Source organism: Schistocerca americana, chromosome 1 (genome assembly GCF_021461395.2).
Source record: "Schistocerca americana isolate TAMUIC-IGC-003095 chromosome 1, iqSchAmer2.1, whole genome shotgun sequence".
In the NCBI taxonomy this organism is placed as follows: domain Eukaryota; kingdom Metazoa; phylum Arthropoda; class Insecta; order Orthoptera; family Acrididae; genus Schistocerca; species Schistocerca americana.
The window spans coordinates 504,006,112-504,032,079 of NC_060119.1; the positions used below are offsets into that span (position 1 = coordinate 504,006,112).

At 40.2% G+C, this 25,968-nt stretch overlaps 1 protein-coding gene across 1 annotated transcript in view; it reads left to right on the top strand.

Moving 5' to 3' along the window:
• The window catches only part of LOC124624305 (potassium voltage-gated channel subfamily H member 8), a 496,049-nt gene that overhangs the window by 225,462 nt on the left and 244,619 nt on the right, over positions 1-25,968 (top strand). The window lies entirely within an intron of this gene.

Below are 25,968 nucleotides of genomic sequence, written 5' to 3' on the forward strand. Positions count from 1 at the left end.
CCATCCAATCCAGATTACGACAGCTGTCGGGAAACCAGAAGTATTAGCGTAAGATAGAAAGAAATGCCTCCCACAGGTGCAAGCTACTGCCTACTTCTGGAACAAATTGCCCGGAATTCTGTACATAATTCAATGACCTGCTACTTTCAATAAAAATTTGAAGGAGTTCCTTCTTTCACCCTCATTACGTTTGCCCCAAAAATTAACTTACATGGCCAACTTCCCCTACGTCAAATAGTCAAGCCAATGCTCCTGTCTATTCCCCTTTCGCTTTTCCTTCCTCTACGAGTCACGCCACCTTCTCTTCCGCCGTATTCATTAACTGTGTACATAACGTTCCTCTCTCTCTCTCTCTCTCTCTCTCTCTCCTCCACCCGTTTCTCTTACAGGCACTGGTCCACTCATAATTTTAAAAACCCTCATTGCCGTAACTACTAATTATAACTGCTGATCATGTACCAATATGAACTGTGCGTATGTGCTTTTTTTATCTGTACCATTTTAATTTTTAATTTCTAAATATAATAACATGCTTACTGAAATATACGAGTATATAACACAAAATATGCACAATGCCTGGTTAAACGTAAGAGAGGGCCTCATCACCCTAATCATACCAGGTTAAAGAAATTATACATAGATAAGTAAACAGATAAATAAATAAAATGAACATCGAATATAGCAGGAAAAACCAAGATGAAACGCAGCAATTTATGAAAAATCCTGCTGTTTTCTTCTTGTCATCATAAACCCTTAAAGACATAAATTTACTAAAGCCGTTTTCTCTTATTGATACTAGCAAGGGACCCCTTGAGCGCGACTTCGCAAAAGGTGAATGATATTTATGGAGTTCGACGCCCCACATAGTGTCTACGGTGCAACAACAATATTGGCTCCTAATGAAACAGCGGCGGGACTGGAAGTATCCACTGGTGAGCCCAGCTTGAAGTTACGGAGCATAGTTGAACTGCTTAGTCGACGAGTATCGCAACAACTCCTTAGACACTGTCCTTTACTGAGTTCCACTGGAGACGGGATTTGTGGCTCCATGTCCGACAAAGATGATGAATTACATGACTAAACACTTGTTTCAATATCATATTCACTTGTCAAGCGCGTATCATCATCATTGTATTCCTCACGTACATTGTCCGCACAGTTGGGCGTATAGGACACCACACATTCCACTAACGCACCTTGCAGAAACGCTAATATTTCATCTGTCACTTCTTTCTCATTCTGCGAAATTCCTTGGGATAGCTTTCTGACAAAATGTCAATTTCGGAAACTGTTGCTGTAGATATAATGCAATATTTGCTTTATCATTGTCATTGCCCCGCTTTGTATCAACGTTACTAGCACTGTAGCGCTGTTGTGTTTCGATTATGACGGCATGGAAGTGTTTAATCTCTGATGCAATGATGTGCTGGTGAAGCAGCCACAGGGGGTGGCAATAACGTCCTTCCTCTGGCTGCAACCACCCTAACTTGGCATATGAAGCACTGGCGTTGTCATATCGACAGATGTTTCAGATATAACGCACACAAGTACACACGGTTAGCTCTCACGGTCCTGTGTTTCCACTACTCGTCTCTTTTTGAATTACGTCACAACAGTGGAGGTTCGATAGAACGAGTGACTGCACGAGTTGACTTTTTACATCCTGTGGAAATACATCCTGAAACTTTTTATGGGTATAGAGGCAAGTGGAAGTCGCCGGCACAGAGCGACAGTATTCGCTGCCCACTTGGAATGCTCATCCAAAGCTACATCCAAGTCCTTCACAGTTTCCTGTATTGTATTGCAAGCCGTCGAGCAGAATAGGAGGCAACTGTACGCAGAATTCTTATTTCAAAACGTTCTCTTGTTCTCTTGAAACATAAACAAGAAACAACTTAGAGCCATACAGCAGTTACGTTGTCAACACTGCACGTGCAAAATAACGTACAAAGTTTAGTCGTTACAGCAAGAAATATGTACTGCTGCAAGTGAAAGTTAAAATAAGTTAAAAAGTGGAAATATATGACGTAAGCCGCAAAATGGACTTATATACAGCAAAACAAATAATTAGGATTCAGTATCTCACGACATCAAACGTTGTTAGATTGAAAATGTGTTTGATTGCAGACCACTGACTACGTTTTAACTCTTATAGCACAATAAATACCCATGTTAATAAGTGTGTGGACCTTTGTAAAATTACTCAAATAATTAAAAAGAATGCTTTATAGCGACTTCAAAAATAGAAACAATAGATGTTCAGACTGAGCGTAGCAGTAATTACCTTTTTTATTCCACTGCTTAAAGCGAAGTTCAGTGAATAGTTTCTTAACAATGATATACTTTGCTGTCACGGCCTTAAGAACAACGCAGTTTGTTGTGGAGTGTTCTTTTCTTTACCCATCCACGTTTCAGTGCTCACTCATATGTCGTCAGTGACCTTTCTTTGTATTGTTGTAAGCTATCAAACAATAACATGCAGGTAAGAAAAGTTACAAAGTATTCCATCAAATGTGAGAATAGCGTACACATTTTGTAAATTTTAACTGAAAAAAATAACAGTTTATGTATCCTCACCATTTGCAGTAACAAGAAAAACAAGTAGTGATGCAAAATCACTGAAATATAACTGGTTAAAAGTAGAAAAAAGCAGAGTGACTTCCCCTCAAAGTGATTACATTCAAGAACGTTGATTGAAGTTAAACAGAGAAAGGAAAGTAAACGGTATTACACTGCAACAAATCTCTATTACATTATGCAAGTTCGTTCTTAAAACTCTCTATTCTGGCTGTCTGAGATACTTGTTTCTGAAGCATGTCTTTTGTCTTTTCATCATTTCCTTAGAAAGGAATTAAACAGTCTTATATATAGCTCGCAGCTGCGGACGTGACTAAATGAAAATGTTGAAAATACAATAGGCAACGTCTTTGTTCAAAAATGTTCTTTCATTATTGTGTTACGTGGTGCACTCCTGTCCATGCAGGTCGATCACCACGCGTAATTTGCTTCTTATGTTACGATCCCTATTCTTGATCGAAATGTATTAGAGAAGTTTGTGTCACGGGCTTATTCTGTATTACATTTTTGAAACCGAAAATTTGAAAAAAATTGCAAAATTGAAACTAAAGTGAACAAACGTAACACTTCCCAAAGAAGGTACTATGAACATCCTTTGACATTTGATGGATCTTCAGTTTTCGGAACTGTATTTAAGAATAGTATACGATTTCATTTTAATTATGGTTGACAAAATACACTTGTTCGTTCAGTATGTCAAGGGAGCTGATTATGGTTTTGTGGATGTATATTCCTATTGGTTCCATCAGATTTAAACTCCAGAACCGGTACACGTGTACAAAAATATCCAATATGAGCTAGCAGTACTCCATATTTAGCACAATGTTAAAAACCTATATTTGCTCGATCACATAGAAATTCACGTCCATGAAACCATAAAACATGAATCCATGCTAAGTGGGTAGGTATATTTTTATATTGACCGTTATTTTACCAATTTTACGGACTTACTTTAACTGTAATTGCAGCTTAGCTTTTGCATCCAACAATAACCTATTAACCGTTGGCATACCAAATCTGCGAACTGTTTCAGCCATACAGAAACATGTAGATTACTCACTGAATGAAGTACTATACTATTGTGTATTGCAGCTACCAACAATTAACGCCATTATAAATCCAAGGTGTGTGGCTTTCAGTTTCTCTGGTAAATTTCTTGACCTAGCCCGCTATATTTTTCTTCTCTCTGCTCGAGATTTTCCAGACTTAAAACATAACTTCGTAAGAAAACATACCTTTCTACGACCTCACCTTGCTCAACAGTAAGGGACATAATTTCAGAAGCAAATTACTCCTGATTATGGATTATAGGAACTAAAATTTTTCGAGTTAACACAAGAGACGTAAATATTTCAAACCACGTAATGATTATAGATTACAACGGACAAAGTATGTAATGATTATAGATTGCAACGGAAATTTATTGCATCATCACCTCCAACGAATTTTGATGCCTTCCGGACGTCAATGATAATGGCTAAAGAGCGTCGTAGATCTCAGAACATAGGTGACGTCCTGTTTGTCTTCTGAAAGAGCATCAAACCTACTTCCAGGAAAAAATTAAATTAAGAACTGAAATGACTGACATGTCGCTACATGGAAATTTAAACCGCAAGCAAATGAGGCGTTAAAACATTAAATCAATCACTTGAACAACGAAGTGCTTAGTACAGAATGATTCCTTCATTTTTATAATGAGGTGAACAACTTAAAAAAATATTAAACTGGCTTTTTTGAAAACCCCATGTTCTTCAGTGTACCAGTATACATAATTTGATATTTGCGATGTACCTGCTGCTGATATGGGTCCACTTTCGAGTGAGCAACGAAAAGATTTCGTGACTAGCAGTACTTGGTTTTTCTTAAAGGCCATTCAACATCAGTCCCGATAGAGATGCGGAACTGTCTACTATTAATTTAATTTTTCGAGACCCTTCTTCGACAAACCTTTTCTCACAGCCGAGGTCTACCATGATTAACATCCGTTAGTCTGGGAAATTTTCTAATAGCTCTCTCATTTCGTCAACAACCTCATTTTTGTATTACTTCACTTGTATAGCACTCCATATTACTGTAAACTGGTAATTCTAGTAGATTTCTACAAAATAGCGTTTTGTTTTCAGCCCCATAATTGGCTTTAGTTTAAAACTATTTTCAGCATTTAACTTTTTTTTATTGGCCTCAAGAAAATGGCTTCTGCAAGACGTTTTCGTCGAATGAAGACGTTACGTGCCCTATAAACTATTACTGTTCAGAGTTGGAAACATATTCCTTTTCTGAGGAAAAAAAAGGCTTCCGCGATCGCTGCCATATTCACTAAAAGTTTTCTTGGTTTGTGACCACGTTGTCAATGGATAAAACTAGGACGTTTCGGTCTCTGTTGCAAATGACCTTCTTCAGGGCGTTCTCTTCCTGAATAAGGAGACTTGCAACAGGGACCTAAACGTTGGTAGTCTTATATATTGACAATGCGGACAAATCCAGAAAAATTTTATTGAAAAAATTCGTAAACTTTCCAGACCGACGCATTGATTCAAGGTGATACTGGTAAATAAATTTCTTTGTTTGAAAAGAAGTGCTCTTTACTATGCTCTGTTACCAATCTCATATATCCACGCTCGCGTGTCTCCGAATTATAAATTTTGTGAGAAATGAAATAACATATTCATATTACTTTCAAATGTAGCTCTGACAAAATTTTAAATTTATTTAGCTAAATCCAGTTAAGAAAACGCATACACGATTGTTTTATGTGACAGTATAAACATCAACATTCCAATAACTGCAGAACGTGTTACTCGACATAATCATGTTGTTACTGCTAAATTGAAATGATGCCTTTTTTATCGCGTTTCCTTTTAGTGCGTTTTAATTTTTACGCTTGAACGGAACGTTGGTGGTCAACTGCATTCCCGTTTCAAAATCGTTCATTTACACAAGCATGTTTAAAAGAAGATGGTAACTGCACAGACAGCGCTCTTTCGAAGAATAATGAAACCATAAATCTGATGAGCCTGGCAGTGCTTTACTTTTTTCCTATTTTCCCTATTTCGTTTTGCACATTTTGTGGTAATCGTTATTGGGCTATTATATCTCTTTTATGAATGCCTCCTGTTAAATGCAGTTTACTTTTCATTTTCGCACTTCCTTTTTCAGCAACCAAAAAGCCGGCTGCTGTGGCCGAGCGGTTCTAGGCGTTTCAGTCTGGAACCGCACGACCAATACTGTCGCAGGTTTGAATCCTGCCTCGGGCATGGATGTGTGTGATGTCCTTAGGTTAGTTAGGTTCAAGTAGTTCTAAGTTCTAATGGACTGATGACCTAGATGTTGAGTCCCATAGTGCTCAGAGCAATTTGAACCAATTTTTAGGAACCAGAAAGCAAAACTGTACTGAAGTGAGCAAACACCTTCTTCATCTGAAGGTTCCCTGTTTCAGTCCTTTAAAAAGCTTTTGGTGAATGTCAACATCTGCAGTGGACAGAATTCGGTCATTCTAAAGTTTTCCTTTTTTTTTCTATATGTGGAACGTCTTACAGTGTGCCGAAGAAGATTCTGGAATTGCAAATCTACTGGTCGTAGCAAATACGAGCTAAATTTAAGAATAACATCAGTTGTTGCAATGCCTCCTAAGCCACTTTGTTCTGGAGGAAGACTACCAGGTGCAAAGCATGCTTGAATTTGACGTTCAAGGTGGTATTTGTAGAGAGATAGATATGAGCCGTACCTAGTCTTACTTAGCTGGGTAATGCTGAAATATATAAGACATGTATATTAGTAGTGTAATGTTAGGCCGTCGTTATTTTTTTGTGTCATCAGCCTTGGGATTGGTTTACTGTGGCCTGTCACGATTCCTTCTCTCGAACCAGTCTGTTCACCTCAGAGTAGCATCTACAACAAATGTTCCAGTTATTTAAGTTGTGTATACTGTAACACGTGTCTCTCCCCCCATGTTTTTTCCTTCTACAGCTTCCTTTGCTACTACGAAAGTAATACGTCCTGTCACCCTTTCCAGTCCTGTTTTCAGTGTTTTCCGTACATCCCCTTCCTCGTCGATTCTGCTGAGAATCTCATGATGCATTATTTTATCAGCCAACTTAATTTTAATTATAATGTAGCACTGTATTGGAGCTGAAAAGGTCGCTTCAAAAAAGTCATACACCTGGTGAAATATGACTGTTACTCAGATTGTTCATCTGACATGGTCGGATATATTTCTGTTATCAGATATCCAGCTGCACAGAGGATCACAAGATACGACCGTTACAAGGTCTGTCCCCTTTTGTTATATATACATCTAGTAACCCTCGTATCCTGTGACCTTCCGTGCACTTGGATATTTGATGACGGAAATAAATACGAAACTTGTCAACTGAGCAATTTGATTAATAAAGTCATTTTTCACCGCCTGCATTACTTTCTTGAAGCGACCTATTCAGGTCCAACACAGTACTACCTAATAATAAGCCACGGTCGCCTGCCTCCTACGAGAGTTCATGTCTCAACCATATTACTTATCTTTCAACACCTTCCTTATGCACCACCTCAAATCACTCGCTCTCTCTCTTCTTTACCTGTTATCCTACAGTCCTTGATTAATTTCCATACAATGCTATAGCACAAATGAAAATTTTCAGAAACTTCTTTCTCATCTTAGGCCTACACTTGCTACCCGTGCTAGTCTGCTTCTTATATCCTCATTGCTCGTCATATTTTGCTTTCAAGGAATCATAATTGCTTCCTCCACTGCGGGTTCCCAAAATTGATCTGAGATTCCCATTAAACTCAATTCTGCTATTCCTTAAAACTTCTGACTTTCTTTGGTTTGCTCTAAATCCACATTTTGTGCTCAGTAGACTCTTCATCCTATTCAACAGGCCCTACATTTTTCTACATTTCCTCAGAGATGAGTGATGAAGCCAGTAAATTTTATGATTGATATCCTTTCATCCAAAATTTTAATCCCACTATCGAAACATTTTTCTTATTTTCTTCACTACTTCATCGATATACAGTTTCAGCAATACAGGAGAAAGAGAACATTTCTACCTTACGCCATTTTTAATCGAAGTATCTCTCTTGAGTCTTCTGTTGTTTCTTAGGTTATTGTAAATTTCCAATATATTGCGCCACTTTACACTGACGATTTCTTTTAGTTCGAGAAATCATATGACATTTCTGTGTTATCCCAGTATTTCCTGTCTATTGTTTTCTAAAGCCAAACAGGTATGCAACATCTAACAGTCCCTCAACGTCTTAACTGTAACCTACATGTTGATCCAGAGAAATAGGACACGAGTTAGGTCGAAGGTTCTTTATCTTGTCACGAGGTGTGCTTACATGATCAGTTGGAAGAAAAGGGGTGCTCTCGGAAAGCAAAGATCCGGACTGGAATCCAACTCTGGAGAACCCATTAAATCTGGCATTATTTTCGTGTGTGCGTGCTTGGATGCGTGTGTATCTGTAGGTGTCTGTGTCCGTTCCACTCGTTTAATCATATAGAAAGACTTTCTCAGGGAACGAAACGCCAGCGAAAAGAAGTTTACCTACTGTTTCATCAACAAAGGCAGTGTTCTGGCCAGCTTTACATAGTAGTGAAAAAGTTCCTCTGAAGATCTAATCACACAGAGTAAAAGGAACATATATAAATTTAAACTTTACCGCAAAAGGCGAGGTGTCCTCACGTATCCCAAGCTGGTAAGAGCTCTTTATCACAAATGGCCAAGAGACATATTCGACTTACAGCTCTCTTTGGAAATTTAAAAGCTGGTGTGCAAATTTTCTGAGGCTACGAAATCACTCAATGTTCTGTTGTTGAAACGTGTGAAGTATTATAATTCCACTTCGCCTGATCCGTAAAGTCACACCTTAAAGTACCAAACAAAAAATTTCATCAGAAGCTGAGTACAGCATTTAGATGATTCAACATACCGTGATGCAGCCATCGTAGAACTACAGGAAGAGGTAAAAGATCTGATCTCACGAACTACATACGTGACTGAAACGGAAGGTGTGTACTCAAGTACTGGAGGTTCACGAATGTCCATTGCCGGTGGTCAGTTTTAGGGCTCACTTTGCATAAAGATGGTACAAAGCCTCAGGTAGGTCTGGGACTCATTATGGAACATACTGAATTTACCCCTGTAGTTGAGTCGTATGCTGTCTTACTGCTACTCAGAGTATTTTTCCCTTACTGTTCTCTAACGCAGGGTACAGTTTAACAGGACAGGCATCAGCGTACTACAATACTTTACATGTGTAAAAGTGGTTATATGAGATCTACGGAGATGGCTACGAATACACAACTGCTAACTGGCTGTTCAAAGTTCCCGCTGTTTATTACGGAATCATTTACAGACAATACTTAACTCTCGTTTGGAAGAGATCCACGTCAAGTACAATATTTGACAGGTACAACTCTGAATCAATGTCCTAATCCGGTTTGTAGACACTTCCAAGAAACACTAAGTCCCACCGCAGAACGATGAATTCTCGACTGTCGAAGACTAGCTGTAGACTGTTGTCCGCTGGCTCTCAGCATAGGCTGGGCGTCAACTCCGAAAATAGCCCCGCCGATTGACCCTTCAATCGTCTCCCCTTGACGCTGCTAACGACGGAACTGGAAATTCTGAAGTTTTAGCTGTGGGAGTAGAACAACCGTGTCGTGCCATTCCTCCAATCGTAACTGCAACTGAGGAACTTGGGCCTAACGGGTGCGGCCGGCATTAATCGTGAGGTCGACTCTGTTTGTCCGGCCGTGCAGCCCACATAAATACTCAGCGAGAAGAACGATATCAAACACGTCCACGCGGCAAGCGATGCAGAGCAGGGTGGCAAACATGTTGCCCTCCGAAGGCCAGACCGGAAATAGAGCGCTAGCCATATATCACATCTGGCCGATTAGCACCTACCATGTTGGCAACCAAAAAGAGAAAGGTACCGCTTGGAGCCTCTGTACCCCAGGTGCGGGAGCCGGATACAGACTAGGCAGGTAAGTGTCGCTAGTCATGTACAGCGTGGACACAAAGATTTACGCTAAATCGATTGCCGCAAATACAGCTTGGAATGAACCGTAAGTCATCTATTACCCTAAATATTGGTTTAAATGGCTCTGAGCACTATGAGACAACTTCTGAGGCCATAAGTCCCCTAGAAGTTAGAACTACTTAAACCTAACAAACCTAAGGACATCACACAAATTCATGCCCGAGGCAGGATTCGAACCTGCGACCGTAGCGGTCGCGCAGTTCCAGACTGTAGCGCCTAGAACCGCTCGGCCACCTCGGCCGGCTTTACCCTAAATCTCATAGAGTTCGAAATTATAATCTCGATTTCCAAAACTAAGGCTACAGCTGTATTCGGATATCGGTGTAGCGAACGTGTATAACTAACTGCCGATCTACCCCCAGAGCCTGGTATTTATTTCCTGTAGAAAGCCAACGGCCATATCCACGTAATATATGTGCCACGACACTTGAAATCGTGGCAGCTAAAGATGTCTCTGTCTGCCACACATATCGCCGTCACTCTCCGAGTCTTTTTCCCTGTCAATGGAGTTTCAGGATGTTAGTCTTGTTAAGCTAATTGAAGAGCTACGTGATTTTGAAGGCTTCTCTTCCTTTTGTTAACTCATCGAACTCCTGACAAAAATCTTTATATCACGACTTTTTGCACACAGTTAGCCTCACATCATCCTTTGTCAGTCTGTTGTGTTTTTTATATCCTTACAGGATATAAATTGCAATTTATAAGTAATAAAAATTATTTGATCCTGTAGCTTCTACACTTTAATTTAACCAAAACAGTCACTTAAGGGCAACTACGGTTTACATCCACAAACGTGACATGTTGTTGAACTCTATACAGCTTTCTTCATAGTTAAGAAAGGCAAGAGTTTTGAGCTATTATTGATAAATGCGAAAGTTATTTATGAATAACAGAAACATCTTTTATATAAGTGGGACGCAGTATCAAAGCGGTGTTTGTTTGGCTTTTGTTCACTTTGCAAATCAACAGTTTCTCGAATAAAACCTGAATTAAACACCAATAATTTCAATTTTCCTATAAATATTGTCTACTTTTAAGTTACAGACAGGAGGATAACTATGTAGAACAAAAACGTCCCGTAGGTTTTCTGACCCTGTTGCATATCCTCACTCAGTTTCTAATGGCTTCGCCGCAACCGGTTTTAGGGGAACCTAACACTACACTATTCGCATATGTAACGAAAGCGATAGTTATGAGGTAACGGCTGATAGGTATTCAACACACTTAAAGTATAGGTAATACGGGTATGACCTTAACTGACCAAAGCTACTAGCAACACTACCGTAGTCTACGATTACTAAGATATTCAAATACTGATCCTCGGTCTCAGTCGGTCATAGACGGCAGAATGGAATGCAGATACATGAACATTGCGGAGTCATTCAAATAGGATGACACTTCAGGGCCGAAACATGGAGGAAGAGGAGAAATGACTAAAATAGGAGCTCACTGAATTTAGGTATTTTTTTCTCAGCATTGGTGTTTTATTGGTGATCCTGACAAACCGTTAGCATTACTATAAAAAAGTGGAATATACAACAACCTAAAATTAGTGTTCGAAGCTTGTAAACATCATAATGGTAGGCCAAATATTTGGGTAGGAATCAGCACAGCATGGGTGTACAGATAGACACATCTGAACCTTGTCTACTCTGAAGTCATAGTACAACTGTATCACGATATCAGTACGGAGACTACGACGGACCAGTTAGCAGTTGGCCATATGTGTGATTTAGATTTAACGACAGAACATTTGTCCGGTAGACATGATATCAAATTTTATAAAACAAGAAAAACACCCGTCATTACCTCGGCTTATTGTACGAACTAAAATTTATGTAATCGGAATTTGTATTGTCCCTGTAGTATTACGTAACATAAAATTATTATACCATTGGGCACATTCAGAAACAATAAGCAAGTAAAACGAAATAGCACAGAAGAAATAGAGTCATACTATATTAGGGAATCATCTCATATAAGCTGGCGTGGTTGAACAACAAAGAAGTTAAAAAATCCACTATGGCGGATAACAAATTAAAATAAAAGCTGAAATTAAGATAGGGAAAATTGGATGGGAAAATTCGGAATACATGAAACAAACTGTCAAATTTGTGAGATGAAGTTATTGGGTCAGACAGGAAGAAATTTTAAATGCGATTTAAAGAAAACATTAGTAGAGAGAATGGTTCAACGGCAACAGCAAAGCACTTTAAGATAAGGCAGCAATCATTAGAAAGCGTCACGGACAGCTTGAAATTACTGCATTTAGAATAAAAAGCTGACTGCTTTAAAATTCAAAGGAAATAGATATATTTAGTGCTTTGAAAGTCGAACGAGTCAAGTGTCCAACAACAAGAAAGAAGTTTCCAATGTTCATTTCTGGGTCCAACTTAGCGATGTTCTCGCGAAACGGCGCCACCTTCCTAATCTCCTTAGTAGTAATTAAGTTTCAATATTTCTTGCTTGTGATTTAGAACGTAAGTGGTGAGTACATTTTGGGACGTGAATCGAGCGTTGGTCATGAGGATTCGATTGGTTGCCAACGGTTCCGTATATGGGATGATATATCAGTGAATATTTTGCTCTGTCACGTCTCAGTGGATGCAAATATTGTGACATGGCGTCAAGATTTCTTTTGGGTTTTGCTGTAACATGATATACAGACGTTCAAAGGCTTTTAAGTCACCAGATGTATAATTGGTAGCACTGAAGCATATTTAACAAGATAGCACCAACTTTGGTGAGTGATTGGCAGCGGAGTTTTGATAACAAACGGAAGTCTGTGAGAGCGTTAAGCGCCATCGATAATTACGAACTTTATACCGTAATACGTGTAATAGTGAGTCTCAGATGTTGGACAATGCTGATCTGCTGCTTGCTTGTTATGTTGGATTGTGCCTGATGACATAGTAACTTTAAGTTACGTAATAGTACATGTGCAATAATGAAATATTTTCAATACTTGTATGTTAATATGTGTAATAATGCTAAGTTACGTCCTGTTTTTAGAACCTGATAATAGGACCCTGTTCTAAAGAAACGTGCTGTGTTTCCAAATTAATTAAATCACGCATTTGGATAAATGGTGCATCATAATCTCCATCGTGACTGTCCCAAATCCGGAGACTTCATTTCTTGTTGAGCAACAACATGAACTGTAGAAACACGTCAGAAAGCTTAATAATTCCGAGAACTTCGGGTATAAAGCGCTGTTGGCCATTGGTGGCGACCATACGCTGTAGTGAGACGTGAACAGCAATAATTGCTTCACGTCTTTCTGAACTGTCCCAATGCTGGAAAAAAGTAGTTCTTTCATGATCTGAGACATATAGACTGAGTTTATGGACAACAATCATCACTAGATTGCAGAATATTACATTCTATATGACACGATGCCATGTTATGTGTGATGGCACAAATGAACCAAAATTTTATCTTTATATACTAGTTACATTTCATCTGATCAGATCATTTTTCGGTTAGTGTGAAAGTTTCCTACCACTGATGCTTCACGTCATAACTTGCATTTTCTCAATTAAGGAAAAGGATAAAGAGAAAATGGTAGTCTCAGTCCTTCTGACTTACTTGGGTTTCCAGAAGAGTTGTCTCTTTGCCGATATTTCGACAGTTTCCCCAGTTGTTTTCGGTAGGTGTCGAGCGCTGAGTTAGTTTCTCGTTGACAGGACCCCCCAGTACTAAAGTACGTAACACATTAAGAGTCTCGAACAGCAGAGTTTCTTATAGGAAATCGAAATATCCTGTGCCTGTAAAAATGTTGAAGTTTTCCAATCAAGGCATTCTCCTCTACGAATCATCGTACCACAAAAACAAATTTATCTTGATATTGCAACAAGATCATCCCAAAGGTCTTCTAACAACTGTTCATTAGTATCATCTCACTAGTTGGCCAGTAGTCGGTCTCAGCTTTGGAATTTCAGTGCTTACACAGAACTATGCGTGTGTCTCACTGAGTTGCAGAGTACAGATTAACTGTAGCATTTTATATTTGTTGGTCTTTGAGATTTTGAAACAATTTTAAAAAGTGCTTATTTTGGTTTTCTTTATCACTACAATCATAGACCTCACATGAGGCCAACAAATTAAAAGCATCGTCTCAATCAGCTGACTGGTAGCATGCGTTTGCAGGCGACTTGTGAAATGCTGTTAACTTTATTTTAGTGTGGTCAGCAAATATTTCTACATTACAGTGGTGAAATATTGTATACCACTTGGTTGAACCGAAAGATATGTGAGAGAAAGTAATTTTACATTTCACAGGTAAAGTTGTTTCGAAACCATAAAAAAATTTTCGACCACATTTTTCCAGATAAAAACAGTCAATTTACAGGCTGAAGCTGAGAGATATCGTTGCCTAGCGAATTTTAACGGTCTTATATTGAGAGTATTTATTTGTGTCAAAATAATAATAATTCAACCATTTGGGTCATTATATTGCTATCTCATAAACAAACATTGTCCGTGGCTCTAAAACTCGATGAATGACGAAGATTTTGAGAAAATAGAATATTAGTCTCTAACTAAAAAATATGTTATGATCTGTTTCGCTTCTTATATGGATAATGTTTCGACCTCTGCCCTAATTTATCCAAACGTCATTAAACACAAACCTAAACATTATGTGCAGAAACAGATGTCACTTCTTATAAAAGCAAAAAAAAAAAAAAAAAAAGTCACGCACGTACTGCTGAGCAATCGTCAGAAAACGAAATGTTCAAGTCAAACTGGCTTTTTGTCTTCTACTTCTGTGGCAGCGGTGAAATAAATTACTATCATGCACACCAAACACAGGATTTCGCTGAACTGTTAATCTGTTGCTTCTAAAAAGGAAAAAGACTATCAGTACAATGGTTCGAACTGTTTGTTTTCTTTTTACCTGGCCAAATGTAAACATTAGGTAACACTAATACAACAAATCGTTCACTTTCTAAAATCAGTGCTTGATTTCAGCTATAAATGAGAAAAACTTTGTAACTGTTGATTCCACTTCACGTACGCGTAACGACAGAGACTCGGCCTTTTGTCTTCCGTCACGTGAAGCGGTTTCAAAGCTTAGCACCGCAAAGATAAGGGCTTGCGTCGTCTGTACGTATCTGTGTCTAAGACCGCATTTATTTGCCACAGGCTAGTTTAGCTTATTCTTGGATTATATTTGTACCTTCTGTTGACTGACGTTCCTCTGGCAACTTCGCGCATTCGAAAGTAGACACGTCGGTTCAAAAATCAGGGCAGTTATCCTCTTGGTGATATTTGAATATGGAAATTATTTTCAGTGGTTTTAAACGTACTGACACTTCGTCAGTGCGACGGTCAGTCAGTTGTAGAGTGAGTTCATAATGTTGCCTCAAAGCTGCATCTCCATGGCCTGTCTCGTTGTCAACAAAGAGTGCGTTAGCACCCCGTAACAGGACAGCAGACGCTGGCGATGAACGAGTCAGGCCTCTGGGAACGTCAGCGAGGAAGCGTGTTGTTGCTGTTAATCATTTCCTCGTGACGGACACGTCGCAGAATCCGGGATTAACCGCGTGTGCGTCCGCTTTTTTTCTTCAGGGGTAGCTGGCAGAGGAACCTGGTCCATATTGTGCGCACCATCATCGTTAATATCATAAACTCATTTCTGGTCAGATTCCATGCAATGAAAAAGAATTAAATTCCTCATAAGTAAATACTACGAAAATAGTTTAGATTTAGAACGCTATTCGTAAAAATTAGAAAAAGACAGACACATGCTTTTGATCCTCTTCGAGAGCTAGGAATAATTTGCAAAATATCTTTGACCAGTGAAACATAACCAGCATAAATAAATGACGAAATCAATGTTGCTACCATCAGGTGCCCCTCAGGCGTACTTGAGTCACTGTTATTTCCTTTTATATAAACGGCATATCCTCTGTACTTTCTCACTGTAATTATAATGTTATCATCTTCAATTGCATGTCAGAGCCAGACTTGACGTTCTAATCGTACCTATAAACTCAATTATGTTCAAGCCAACAAAATTTGACTTAAGCAGAAACCCATAAAGACAGGATTTCTGATATATTGTCAAAGACTCAGCATATTTCTTTTGCTTGGATCGCTTTAGAAAATCTCTGCAAACAACACGGAAAGCTCAGAGAGTCTTCACTTAGAGATCTCGTTGAAATACTGAGTGAACAATCAAACTGGACTGAAAATACTGTGTGTGCCAGGAAGTACGAGCTGGACTTCACGACTTGCTAAGAAACACAAACTTCACTTCGCTTCTTACAAAAGAACGCGAAACCTTTTATCCAATGATATCAAAAGAAGAATGCTGAAGATTAGATGGGTAGATTACATAACTAATGATGAGGTATTGAATAGAAATGGGGAGAAGAGGATTTTGTGGCACAGCTTGACAAGAAGAAGGGACCGGTTGGTAGGACATGTTCTGAGGCATCAGGGAATCACAAATTTAGAATTGGAGGGCAGCGTGGAGAGTAAAAATCGTAGAGGGAGACCAGGAGATGAATACACTAAGCAGATTCAGAAGGATGTAGGTTGCAATAGGTACTGGGAGATGAAGAAGCTTACATAGGATAGAGTAGCATCGAGAGCTGCATCAAACCAGTCTCTGGACTGAAGACCACAACAACAACATCAAAAGGCAAACGGTACAGGTCCTAGCAGCTCCCATGTTCGACTATTTCGATTTTCTGCACCCACAATAACAATTCCCAGCATGATAATCTTTCCCTAAATTTCTATGAGAGACCACTTACACGCGCCGCATTGAAGCTGCCTACAGAGAGCGTCCTGATGACGTACAGTAAGAAGTCATATTTACCGTATTCTAAGACGGCTCGACCGAAAACTCGTTAATCATAACTTCAAGTATCTGTTCCCAAATTTAATTTTCTCACATCAGTAAGACTTATAGAAACTCTACTCTCATTTTATAAAAGTAAATTAATCATCGTAATGTTTACGCTCAGCCTTCAGTGTTGCAAGCTATAGACTATGGGATAACTTTCCCCGTGACATCATAGAAGTCACTCATTTACTCATCCCTTGAAGTACTGGTAGCTTTGCCTTCTTTTCTTCTCTGAGTTCAATTTCATCACATTTTGCTGTCTCATCACGATTAAGGGTTAAACACGTTCTTAGTCGCTACTTAGCGCTACGTTTCCTCCATTTCTTATTTGACATTTCCTTTTTCTTCCAATCGTGGGTTTTGGCTTTGTATTACAGAAATTAATCATATAGCGACAAGAATACAGGGTGTTACAAAAAGGTACGGCCAAACTTTCAGGAAACATTCCTCGCACACAAATAAAGAAAAGATGTTATGTGGACATGTGTCCGGAAACGCTTAATTTCCATGTTAGAGCTCATTTTAGTTTCGTCAGTATGTACTGTACTTCCTCGATTCACCGCCAGTTGGCCCAATTGAAGGAAAGTAATGTTGACTACTGTGCTTGTGTTGACATGTGACTCATTTCTCTACAGTACTAGCACCAAGCACATCAGTACGTAGCATAAACAGGTTAGTGTTCATCACGAACGTGGTTTTGCAGTCAGTGCAATGTTTACAAATGCGGAGTTGGCAGATGCCCATTTGATGTATGGATTAGCACGGGGCAATAGCCGTGGCGCGGTACGTTTGCATCGAGGCAGATTTCCAGAACGAAGGTGTCCCGACAGGAAGACGTTCGAAGCAATTGATCGGCGTCTTAGGGAGCACGGAACATTCCAGCCTATGACTCGCAACTGGGGAAGACCTAGAACGACGACGACACCTGCAGTGGACGAGGCAATTCTTCGTGCAGTTGACGATAACCCTAATGTCAGCGTCAGAGAAGTTGCTGCTGTACAAGGTAACGTTGACCACGTCACTGTATGGAGAGTGCTACGGGAGAACCAGTTGTTTCCGTACCATGTACAGCGTGTGCAGGCACTATCAGCAGCTGATTGGCCTCCACGGGTACACTTCTGCGAATGGTTCATCCAACAATGTGTCAATCCTCATTTCAGTGCAAATGTTGTCTTTACGGATGAGGCTTAATTCCAACGTGATCAAATTGTAAATTTTCACAATCAACATGTGTGGACTGACGAGAATCCACACGCATTTGTGCGATCACGTCATCAACACAGATTTTCTGTGAACGTTTGGGCAGGCATTGTTGGTGATGTCTTGATTGGGCCCCATGTTCTTCCACCTACGCTCAATGGAGCACGTTATCATGATTTCATACAGGATACTCTACCTGTGCTGCTAGAACATGTGCCTTTACAAGTACCATACAACATGTGGTTCATGCACGATGGAGCTCCTGCACATTTCAGTCGAAGTGTTCGTACGCTTCTCAACAACGGATTCGGTGACCAATGGATTGGTAGAGGCGGACCAATTCCATGGCGTCCACGCTCTCCTGAACTCAACCCTCTTGACTTTCATTTATGGGGGCATTTGAAAGCTCTTGTCTACGCAACCCCAGTACCAAATGTAGAGACTTTTCGTGCTCGTATTGTGGACGGCTGTGATACAATACGCCATTCTCCAGGGCTGCATCAGCGCATCAGGGATTCCACGCGACGGAGTGGATGCATGCATCCTCGCTAACGGAGGACATTTTGAACATTTCCTGTAACAAAGTGTTTGAAGTCACGCTGGTACTTCTGTTGCTGTGTGTTTCCATTCCATGATTAATGTGATTTGAAGAGAAGTAATAAAATGAGCTCTAACATGGAAAGTAAGCGTTTCCGGACACATGTCCACATAACATATTTTCTTTCTTTGTGTGTAAGGAATGTTTCCTGAAAGTTTGGCCGTACCTTTTTGTAACACCCTGTATAATAGACTGGTTACTTTACCAAGGAACTAATCTTGATTTTGAACTGTGTCCTACCTCTGGCCCATCACAACGTATCAACTCTGTGAATGAACAAGCGGTTTGTTATAGACATCTTCTTGTGCTCCGTCGGAAGGCTTACTGACGCTTGCACGGTAGCGCAAATATTAGAGATTACCAGTTAAAATATTGCTGATGAAAGAAATTTTCGTAGTCTTTATTTGACCACCAAGGAAAGGAAGATGGTGGTATAAAATATGAGATCAATAGACTGTATACCAATGTCCTTTAAGCCTCCCCAGTATGTATTCCATAAAGTGTTGACATGTGACAAAGCTGTTATTCATTCATTACGATATTACTCCTATATGTAATCAGGGTTGTGGATCAATTGCAAGCTTACACTTCAACAAATGTCACAGCGTTACAATGATAACAGCCTCAGGTACGCATTTATACACATCTTTAAAATGTAAATTTCCACGTCTGCAAACGTTACACTTATTAAAATACGAATACTATAGGCTATTGTGCGTGATCGAATGAACCAGCCGCCTTTCGAACGATATAGTAAATCGAACAATTTAAGACAGTACACGTTGTTCCGCGTTCCAAAGACACAGCAGAGGAAAATCCTGATTCCAGTCACAAATATGGTCCAGTACTCAGTAAGATCATATTTCGTTCAAGTATACCAATGTACTCCGCAACGCTTGTACATGAAAACGGGTTACACGACAGTAATTAAAGATAACGGTGAACACTACACCCACAATAACGTTGGTAATTTGCTTCTGTTAACGTGAATAATATTTTTGCATATGACACCATATTTCATTGACAAACAGAACACCAAGTTCTATATAATTTCCTTCACCATAAGTGAGCTTAGATGAAATGCAAATCGGATTACTTGTGTTTCAAATGGTATATGCCACGCGCGTTTGAACACCAGTTGTAAGAACCTCGCAGGAAATGTGAAGCTCATAATATGAACAAGAAAACTGAATCCATTATGATAGTAACCTAATGTATTACGTAAACGGAAACATCCACATATTCTTGTGTAACAGATCATTATGCAAATTATACTCTTTGTACAACCGTCGTCTAACCATATTCTGGTGTAACGCAAATGATTTGCTATTTGTCGTTGATACCAAACAAATCAATTTATGACACAGAAATTAAATGTAACGTGCAAGTGAATTGGCAACGGCTTTGCCGCAGTGTTTACATCGGTTCCCGTGAGATCACCGAAGTTAAGCACTCTCGGGCGTGGTCGGCACTTAGAAGGATCACCATCCAGGCCGCCATGCGCTGTTGCCATTTTTCGGGGTGCAGTCAGCCTCGTGATGCCCATTGAGGAGCTACTCGACCGAATAGTAGCGGCTTCGATCGTCATAGTGACCGGGAGAGCGGTGTGCTGACCCCACGCCCCTGCTATCCGCATCCTCCACTGAGGATGACAAGGCGGTCGGATGGTCCCGGCAGGCCACTCGTGGCCTGAAGACGGAGTGACGCAGTGCACGTGAATTCTTGCATGGAAAACAGCAAAAAATAAAGACTTTGTGAGAAATTTAAATTGTTGCAAAGACAATTAATTTTAACCGTAGTTAGCGTCTTACGAAACAGACAGAACTCAAGAACTTGAAAAAGGTCTTAAACTATCAAAACAAGTGATATCTTGATAGAAGCAAAAGTAACTACAGTTGAAAATTTAGATGTGTCCTAGCTATGAAATCATACATAGACTTCCGATGTACCTGGAACCCTATTCATTAAATTCAATCTGTTCTAGAATAGGGAACATGTTTTATGCTCAAAAATTGTGACGTTTCTGGAGAATGAAAGTCTCCTCTAAAAAAGTCAACATGGCTACCGCAAATAGAGATCTTGCAAAACTCAGCTCACTCTGTACTTCCACGAGATCCCTAGCACTGTAGACAACAGCACTCGGGTTGGTGCCGTTTCCCTTGACTTCCACAAGGCATTTGACACCTTCCGGTATACTGTCGTTTAGTGCGAAAAATACTAGCTTATCGGGTATCTCAACAAATGTGCGACTGGACTCAAGACCTTCTTGCAGGTAGAACTCAACAAGCCGCTCTTAATCACTCTTAACGGAACAAAATCGACAGATGTAAAAGTAATTTCCAGAGCACCTGAAGAAAGTGCTGTAGAACCCTCACTGTATACAATGTATATACTGTAAATGATCCACTAGAAAGCGAGGGATGCTCTGTAAGATTGTGCGCAGGTGATACGATTGTCTGTAACAAAGAGCAACACTAGAAGCCAGTATCTGTTAGGACCCTGACCTCTAGAGAATTGATTAAAGGTGCATGTCCTGGCAGTTGACCTGAACGTAAACAAAAGTAACATATGGAGCAAACATAGGAAAAGAAATTCGCTTCTGTACAGCTACATTATTGACGACAAATTGATAGAAACATTATCCACCGTAAAATATTTATGAATATCCGTCGGACGCGACCTTAAGAAGAATGACCACATAAAACGAATGAGAGGAAAAGCAGATGCCAGACAGATTCATAAGAAGAATCTTAAGGAAATGTAATTCACCCATTAAATAAATGTCTTACAACACACCTGTTTGTCCTATTCTTGAGTATGGTACATAAATCTGGGACTCTTACCAGAAAGGACTGACGTAAGTTCAAATGGCTCTGAGCACTATGGGACTTAACATCTCAGGTCATCAGTCCCCTAGAACTTAGAACTACTTAAACCTAACTAACCTAAGGACATCATACACATTCATGTCCGAGGCGGGATTCGATCCTGCGACCGTAACGGTCGCGCGGTTCCAGACTGTAGCACCTAGAACTGCTCGGACACCAGCGGCTGGCGGACTGACGTATGGAGTAGAGAAGTTACAAAGAAGAGCAGCACGTTTCGTCAAGGGATCGTTTAGGCGGCGAGAGAGCGTTACCGAGATGCTCAATAAACTCCATTGGCAGAAGATACAAGAGAGTAATTGTGCATCATGGAGAGGTTTAGTATTGAAATTTCGAAAGAGCCTTTCCGGGAAGAGACAAAAACCATATTACTTCCTCCCATATACATCTCGCTTAATGACTATGAAAAGAGCATTCGAGAAATTAGAGCCAATATATAGGATTAACGACAATCGTTCTTCCCACCCGCCAATCGCAAGTAGAACATGGTAGGGGGATCAGTTAGCGGTACCAGAAGTTCACGCCGCGACACGCTATTAGGTGACTTACTGAGTGTGATATAGATGTATATTTCATGTTCCAAAGTCTCATTAACATTCAAAAATGGAGTACAACCCTCCTTTTCGATTTCCACTGTAAACTGGATTTGTGTATCGATGGAATCAAATGAATGAAAAATTCATGAAATATATCTTCACAATGGAGCCACATAATAAACATGTCGTCAAATTATCTCAAAAATACTGTGGACTTCATGGTAGCAGATTCAATGGTCTTTTCCTCGACGTCCTGCAGAAACAAATTTCGTACCAAGGGAAAAAGGAACTACTCATGGCGACATCGCCAGTACGTTTCAAAAGTTAGTTATTAAATAACTAATTATTATTGTGATCGTTTCATAGCTCTGGCTACTGACACCAGTGCCTATGAGTTTAATTTGTACACTACAGCACCGAAGATGATCACTATGTGATTGAAAATCGATTTTGTTGTCAATAAACCATCAATATTACGGCCAACGCTGACCTTCCTTCTGATGTCACGTATATGGTCGTTGTCCACACAGCACTCTATGGAGTCGCCAATCAATATTAAATAACGAATACGAATTTATATTGACGTGCAAATGATTACGAGGGCAGTCTGGAGAATGAGCTTCTACGCTTAATGAGGGATTTCCAAGCCAACGGGAGTTCTCCAACGGAGATACACAAGGCGCTATGAGCAAACCAAAGGTGGGCATATGGGATGCAAAAAAAGATACAGACGCATTTAAATCCATGGCTTTCTTGCCGTATGTGGGAATCCGTCGAAAATAGGACGGTTCGTCGGAGCAAAAGTTATTTCTCGGCCTCCAACGAGACAGCAGCACTCTTGGGTCACGTTAAAGATGATCTGATGCTCCAGGAGGCTGATGTTACGAGATCCCCTGCGAGTGTGGCCTTTCATACATCGGGCTGACGACTCGTGCAGTCCACGAAAGACGTACCGCAGGTATACCCGGCTCTTACAGCTGCATAAATCGACTGTTACGGAGCACTGCATTCTCGCTGGTCACGCTGTGCTGTACGAAAATTTCAAAATCTTAGCCTCTAATTTATCTTTTGGAACTCGGATGTGAAATAAGAAGTTGAATTTCGTTTTGCGATGAATTCAGTTAATAGAGATACCAGTTTTAGCTTGGAAAAGTCATGGTATCCGGCAGTAGGCGTAGTGGATGAAATAACCTTGATAAAAAAACAAAAACAAAAAAAGCTGTTGCGTTAGTCCTTCGGTTGACTCTGAAGATAGCCGAACGGTGTGGGCAGAAATATTAAAAAGAGAAGAAGCGGAATTTATGCGGTTGCACGCCCGACATTTAATGGAGCAGTGTTTGCGCAGCGAAGTCACGAAGAAGCATACTTTCCATAAATGCTCAGGATAGTGGAGCCCGTACAGCCAACCACTCCGAGACGCTCTTTTCCAGGCGCTTTGCTGCAGCAACCGGTAGTTTGTCAAAGTGGCTCATGTCAGTGGATTTCCACATTTTCGGCCCGTTTCCTCACCAGGATGATTCCCCATTCGTTTCTGCTGGCTCATATACTCGTACTTTCCTTAATGCAACACGTGTGCGCAATGCCTTCAAGCAGCATTCAGTCTCGCTGTGGGCAGTAGTCACAACGTTCTGCGACGTCAGTGTTTGTGTCCTCCGTCCTATTCCATTTGCGGTTGGAGCGTAGAAAGAGCTATTATCGGTATGCATTCTTACAGGTCCTATTTTTGAAGTCTTACCAGCATATGATTCTTGTCTTGGAATGTTTCCTCTTTGAATTTTAATAGATGTTCTTTCCCTGATGTACAATGTATTTTTTTTCTAGCATCTCCTATTTGAGTTTGGTTCGCCTCTGATGATTATACACGCGATCAGACCACAGGCTGCAACCGTTCCTTCATTTTGTTAAACATTTCTGGGACGCTGTCACGTTGATTAGCCCGCAACCAATCGCACTGCGCTACACTGAATCTTCCCTTCCCTTCCATTAATTCAATTGGATAACGCCTCCAGACAGACGAATAAGTCAAGAATCAGTCTAACGTTGGTTTAAAAAGTCATCTACCAATTATCTAGTGATTTATCTGCAATCGTTTTGTCAAAGAAAGACGTTGTAGCTTTCCGTTTGTATTGAACCACGCTTACAGAGATAAGTCTACTAGTATCCAGCATAGCACTTAAGATGAGGGTGGAATCTGTGAGACTGTACATCTCGAGCACAGCAGTGTGCGGAAGAGAATTATACACCTTACGAAAACGGGTAAATAACACAATCGAAAGTAGGAAGTTGTGGCTGTACGAGGCTGAAAATTCAATGAACTGATAGGATTAGAAATGAGGGGGTACAACGCAGAATCGGCGAGGAAAGGGAAAAACGACTAGAAGAGGGCCACGACGTAAGGATATGTGTAGCTACAATAGACGAAAACTGTAGTTGAAGACGGACATTGGAATAGACCAAACAAATTACAGAGGACGTTTGGTGTAAGTGGTGCGCTGAGACGAGAGGATCACATAGGAGAGATAGGCGTGATGGGCCCCATAAAACCAGTAGAAAGAATGACAAGAACTAAAAGGACTGCCGTGCATACGTCAAACTAACCGGTCAGTGAACTACGTTGTCCTCATCGCAGTTCTGTTCACTGAAATGCAGGAAATACTCTCTATATTTTTAGTTATCACGAGTATCAGCTGTACTGTAAACTGAGAAAAAATATCAACAGGAATGTCTCACATCATATATGTGAGTGCATGTGGCTTCCGAATGTGCTTAACGTTAATCAGTTTTCCAACATCGCCTCTAGATGATCATGTAAATACTCCTATATCAATTCTAAAAACGCAGTTTTTGTGTCACATTTTCTCTACCACCATCTGTGTTTGCTCTCACGTAAACATTCCTCTATTTTTGAAACATACTTGTGGTTTCAGGTTTCTAATTGCTTTTCAAAAATATTAGATGAACTGAACAAGTCGGCATTTGTGTAGCGAAGAAAAGAGAACACAGGATATTCAGAAAGGAGTTGTCCACCTCCTATATTGAAGCGAAAATAAGCAGAAATTGTACAAACTAAATACGGAATTCGAAGAGCTGATTTTCAAACTCATTGTGGGAATAATGCGGAGTCCTTATTTAACCATGTTAGCAAAATCGATTCAGACCTAAACATCTAAACTAGTCAGGCAAAATTGATTTTCAACAGTCGGCTTGCTTCTTCCGAAAGCTGCTACACATGAAAATAAAAACTGTTTTGCGCTATTCAAATTTATAATTCTCTTCATTCCTTGATACTGAAGTTGAAAACAAAGTTGAAAAATTTAAATATCCTCTAGCGCAGCGTCTGTCTCAGTGCAGGAAACGAAACATCAGGCATATAATTTTGCCGAGGACCACAGCCTAAATCTCAAAAATTCATGCGTCGCCAAGGAAGCTACAACTTTTTTTAATTACGTATATCTGGTGAAAATACTTTTCTAATTTCCGAGCTTACGATTCACCATTGGCACTGGTTCTTTTCTTAGATTAATAAATTTTAGTTACCAACGTGCAGCTGCTAGCATTCTACGAGAGAAATCTCGTAACAGTCGCATGCTAATCTGAACAACTGCCAGCGGGAAAAAAACAGCGCTCGCCCAGAAATACTTCCAGTTATTCCGAACACAGTATTCGTATTCGAAGCTTCCTCATGACAAACGACATTCTGCTCTTTCAGCCTAAATGCGCGTATTCCTACAGAACATACAAACATCACTCAGTAATCTAGTTAAGAAGCCCCATATTTCCATTTTTTTCGACGTGGCGTCGGTTTGTTTCTTTTTTCCTCATTTTTGCCGGTATTCCTCATCCGCTTCAGCAGGTTCGCTCCGAGTGGCTTGCACAAAAGCAAAACAAAAGATAGCAGTTATCACCTATTCCACACTGCGACGCTCCTGGATCCTGTAACTGTGTAACATAACAACATTAGAAGTTTGCATGGACGGGCTCACGAGATTATGTAGTGTGGAGGGGGAGGTCATAATGTTCAAAACTAGATAAACGATGGCAAACGAGTCCCTCTTGTAGATAAAAGCCTAAAATATGCACCTCCCATCCAGTGTAATCAACACATCCTTCTTTTTCCTGGGCTTGTCCTGTATTTTCGCGGGGTCGGCGTGTTAATCTGGATTTGGCCGGATGCCCTTCCTATCACCCTCCGTCCGCCCCTTCAACCCCACCTTCGCACCACGGTAGGTATATTTGTGTCTGCGTACAGTCTTATCCCATGTGGAAGTGTGC